Source organism: Scylla paramamosain, chromosome 36 (genome assembly GCF_035594125.1).
Source record: "Scylla paramamosain isolate STU-SP2022 chromosome 36, ASM3559412v1, whole genome shotgun sequence".
Lineage (NCBI taxonomy): Eukaryota > Metazoa > Arthropoda > Malacostraca > Decapoda > Portunidae > Scylla > Scylla paramamosain.
Window position 1 is genome coordinate 8,599,408 of NC_087186.1, and position 5,000 is coordinate 8,604,407.

At 42.0% G+C, this 5,000-nt stretch overlaps 1 protein-coding gene across 1 annotated transcript in view; it reads left to right on the forward strand.

The window, feature by feature from the left end:
• LOC135090900 (voltage-dependent calcium channel subunit alpha-2/delta-1-like) overlaps positions 1-5,000 on the forward strand; it is a 52,062-nt gene that overhangs the window by 17,978 nt on the left and 29,084 nt on the right. The gene's annotated exons all lie outside the window — the stretch shown is intronic.

Sequence of the window (5,000 nt, forward strand, 5' to 3'; positions counted from 1 at the left end):
GGTCTCTCACCACGACCATTTTCAAAAGCCACAGAGATCATCAGCCGGGTTCCCAAGAGTGTTTATCCTGTTAATAATGTAGAAATGTTGCCAGTCTGTCACTAGAACCGTAAAAACACCCTTAGAAACCTGTGTAACTTCTAGGTACGGTCAGAAAAGTTTCAGACATGATGGCTCCCCCGTGTCAGACCTTCCCTAGAATCGTGAATACACCCTTGAAGACCCGCCAGAATTTCAGTAGTGTTAAAAAGTAAAGATGGAGACAAAGACGCAGAGAAGTTTGAAAACACGCTCTTAGGATACCAGTAAACAAGGTTATTATTTCGTTCATCTTGTTCAGGCAGCGTCATTCAGCGCCGCTATTACATTACCTCACACAATTCCTCATTAGCGCTGCGCTGGAAGAAGAATGCACCGCTGAATTGGGATAAGCAGTTGTGAAGAAGAATGGATCGAGAGAGAGAGAGAGAGAGAGAGAGAGAGAGAGAGAGAGAGAGAGAGAGAGAGAGAGAGAGAGCGAGAGAGAGAGAGAGAGAGAGAGAGAGAGAGAGAGAGAGGAAGGAAGGAAGGAAGAATCAGAAAGAGAAATTATGAAGATAAGCAGGAAAGGAGGAGGAAATAATAAAAGTGAAGGGTTGAGAAGGTGCAGGAAAGGGAAAGAAGGAAGAAGAAAATATGAAAATGGAGAGGAAAGATAGGAGAAGGTTAAAGGGAGGGAAAGTGAGAGAGGAAGGAGAGGAGGAGCAGAGAGAGAGGAGAGGAAGAGAAAGACAGGAGAGGGAGACAAGGAGTGAGGAGCAAAATTAGACAATTGTAAACACTTTAATGAACGGAAAGTTCTCAAGGCCGCGAGTGTGTGTGTGTGTGTGTGTGTGCGTGTGTGTGTGTTCCCCAGCAATATGATTTAATTAATTTTAATCATTACTTTTTTCCTCATTACGACACACACACACACACACACACACACACACACACACACACACGTACTATAGTGGTTAACACGCTCGGCTTACAACCGAGATGGCCCAGGTTTGAGTCCGGTGTTGTTTTCTTAGATGACCGCTCTTTGTTGACAAACAAAAGCAGGACTGCTGTGAACACTTAACAGGGTCTGTTTCACCCCTATATTTCATTAATCTTTTAATCAAGTCTTCAGCCATGCCGTTGTGGATAGCAGGGGGCAGATGTGTTATCAACACCCCTTTGTTTGTAAACAATGGATTCTGAGCATGCGCACTTCGCGGGGTGGACAGCCGCGTACAAGAGGACAGCAAGGAACACATGCTGTCATCAACATGGCTGAAGACTTAAAAGATCAGCCAAATATAGGGATAAAACAGACCCTATAAAGTGTTCACAGTAGTCAAACTTGCGTTTCTAAACAAAGAGCGGACGGCTACGAACATGAGACCCTTAAGCCTTTGTTCACCCAGCAGCAAGTATGTACGAGTTGTAACCCGAGGAGTTGTGACCTCTGTCTTGGTGTGTAGTGTGTGAGTAGTCTCATTCCTGCCTAAAGATCAGTTAGTACGAGCTGTGAGCTCTTTCCATTGGAGAATGGCTGGCTGGGTGACCAACAGACGACCGAAGGTGAATGACCTTAGGTGAATGACACACACAGCAATTTCAGGTCAATATTAGTCTCATTTACTTAATCCAAGATGAGAGAGAGAGAGAGAGAGAGAAAGAGAGAGAGAGAGAGAGAGAGAGAGAGAGAGAGAGAAGCAGTACGATAATATTGCTAGTAGTAGCAGTAACGGTAGTAAAGTCACACTGTACCCTCACACTAACGTCATTTCCTGGTAAGACTATAACATTTTTTAATCTCTTGCCTCCCCACTCTGAACAGGGAAAAAGGAAGGCAGTGCGGGGCTAATTCTGCAGGCTCCCTCACTGGGCTCAGGGAGATTTATAGGTGAAGTTAGGTCGTGTTTACCTCGTGGAGACACTGCGATGTGCCGGAAAGGGAGGGAGAGTAGAAGAATGGAGAAAAATCACAGAGAAGAGGAGGTGAAACAGAAAAGTGTCGTAGGAAGGAAAAATAGTAGACGAATGGAGGAAAAGTGCATTGAAGAGCAGTGAAAAGGAAGGAGAGAGGCGTAGAGAAGAAAGTAGAGTAAAAGAATGAGGTGAAAAGGAAGGAGGTAGGAAGGATAAATTGTAGCATATGAGACGACTGTGTAGAGAAGAGGAAGTGAAAAGATAGGAATGCAGAGAAACGAAGAAAGGAGAAGGGAGGAGTAGGGTGCAGAAGCGGTGAGATGGAAAGGAGGAAATATGAAAAAGGAGAGAGAGGTGGGGAATAAGGAGAAAATCATATGAATAGAGGAGAAAATAAGGATGGAGAGAGTGAAGAAGAGAAAAGTTGGAAAGAATAAACATGAGAAAAGTTAAATGGGGAAATGAGAAAACGTAAAAAGAAGAGGACTTAAATAAAAGAATAAGTACTGAAGAAAAGAAAGAAAACTGCAGAAGAGAACAAATGAAAAGGAAAGAGAAGGGAAAAGACAAGAAAGGAAAGATTAAAATAGAAAAAGGAAGAGGAGTAGAGGAAAGGAAAGGGATATATATATAAAATGAGAGAGGGTATAAATAAAAGGATTAGAAGAGAAGCGAAAAGGAGCGCAGGGGAGAGGAAAGAAGAGAGGGGAGGGGAAAAAAGACAAACTGTGCTGTCTTACTCGCGAGGGTGAGAGGGGAAGAACAAGATTTAAAGGGAAAATAAGTGAGGGGAGGATTCAGGCAACTTTGTGTACAGGGAAACTTCGTAGAGAGAGAGAAAAGTACTTGTTTTCCTACTTTTTTTTATTGAATCGTTCCCGAGCATAACCTTGTGTAGAGCCTCAATCTGTCCCTGGTACTCTCTCTCTCTCTCTCTCTCTCTCTCTCTCTCTCTCTCTCTCTCTCTCTCTCTCTCTCTCTCTCTCTCTCTCTCTCTCTCTCTCTCTCTCTCTCTCTCTCTCTCTCTCTCTCTCTCTCTCTCTCTCTCTCTCTCTCTCTCTCTCTCTCACTAATCCATGTCCCTCTCCCCATTCCCTCACTTTCCCATTCCTCCTCTTCCTCCTCTTCTCCTTTCCTTTCGTCTTCAATTTTCATTTTTCTCCAGCTCTTTATTTGTTATCGCTTCAGATTCTCGGTGTTTCTCTTCACTTTCTCCTCTTCCTCCTCTTCACCTGTTTAATCTCTCCAGTTCCTCCTCTTTTCTCTCCCTCCCCTCCCTCCTCCTCTCACCACTCCATTATGTCACTTTCTCTTCTCTTCACCATTTCCTTCCTCTGCTTTCTCTTCTTTTTCATTACTTCATTTCCTCCTCTCCTCCTCCTCTTCTCTCACTATTCCATTCCCTCTATTCTCATCCTCTCTTCTTTTCTTATCACTCCGTTTCTCTACTTTATTCTGATCTTCTCTCCTCTTTCCTCATATCTTCCTCTTCTGTTATCACTCTGTTCCTTAACTTTCTCCTATTCTTGTATTCACTTACCATTCCATTCCTCCAATCTATACTTCTGTTTCTCCTCTATTTTCAAATCCTTCGCATCCTCCTCCTCCTTTTTTTTTCCTTCGCGTTCTCCTCCTCCTTTCCTTTCGCCATGTCTCTCTCCACTTTCCCTCTCCACTCACTACTCCGTGTCTCCTCTCCTCCTTTCCTGTCATCACTCCATTTCCCCTCCTCCTCCTCTTCTCTTCTTCAATCACCACTTCAGAATCTCATCTCATACATTTCTGAGTCTCAATAGATCAAGAGTAATTACAATTTTTTGCATGCTGCTGCTTCTCTTACAATGTGGAAACCATCATTACAGCTCCTCCTCCTCCTCCTCCTCCTCCTCCTCCTCCTCCTCCTCCTCCTCCTCCTCCTCCTCCTCCTTCTCTTCCTCCTCCTCCTCCTCCTCCTCCTCCTCCATACCGTGTCCTCATTATCTACTTCATTTTTTTTTTTATCATGAATTTATGTGAACCTGCAGCCGTGTTTTGTTCTTTGTTTTGTTTTTGTTTTGTTTTGTTTTCTTTTCTTTCCTTTTGTTTTCGTGCTATTTCCATATTTCTTTGTTTATTTACTGTCTTCCTTGTTATCTTGTTTGCTTGTTTGCCTTTTTGTTTAATTATTTTCAGTCTTTATTTTTTTTCTCTCGTTATGTTTATTCTATATTTATTCGTCTCATTACTCTCTCCCGAACAACAAATTCATTATCTTATTTGTTCACTTTTCCTATCTCCTGGGATCACTTTTATTTACATCCTTATTCATTCATTCATTCATTCATTCATTCATTCATTCACTTATTCATCTGTCTATTTATTTATTTATTTATTTAGTTAGTTAGTTAGTTAGTTATTTATTTCATACATTCATTTGTTCACTTTCTGTAGCTCCTGGAGTCACGTTTACTTACTTCCTTGTTTATTCATTCATTCACTCATTCATTCATTCACTTATTCATTCACTCATTAATTTATTTATTTCCATATCTATTCATTCATTGACTCATTACCACCCTAACGAACTCTTTAATTATTTCATTTGCATACACTTACGTACGTCTCTTTACTTCATTTTTTTTTTTATCTACGTGTTTCTTTCATGCATTAACTTACGAGGCAGTTTCTATCCCGTGATTCTGTGTGCCTGGAGTTTTTCTTCTGAGCTCTTTTTAATTAAGAGGAGGAGTGAGAGCTTCTTCAGGACTGCAAGAGGGATTTGTGGGAGAGGAGGGAGAGATTGGCAGTAGTGGTGACGGGAGGGAGAAGTAAAGGAGGAGGAGGTGGAGAGGAGAGATGGAATGGAGGTGGAAGTGGAAAAGAAGAGAGAGATGAAAAGGCGAAAAGGCTAAGTAGGAACAGGAGCGGAGGAAAGAAGAGGGAGATGAGGGGTAAAGAGACGATAGAGGAGGAGGAGGAGCAAGGAGGAAAAATGAAAAGAGAAAAGAGATGTGGAGGAGGTTGATAATATAACAGAAATAGAAAAAGAAGAAGGAGAAGGTGAAAAGAAAGAAGAGGAG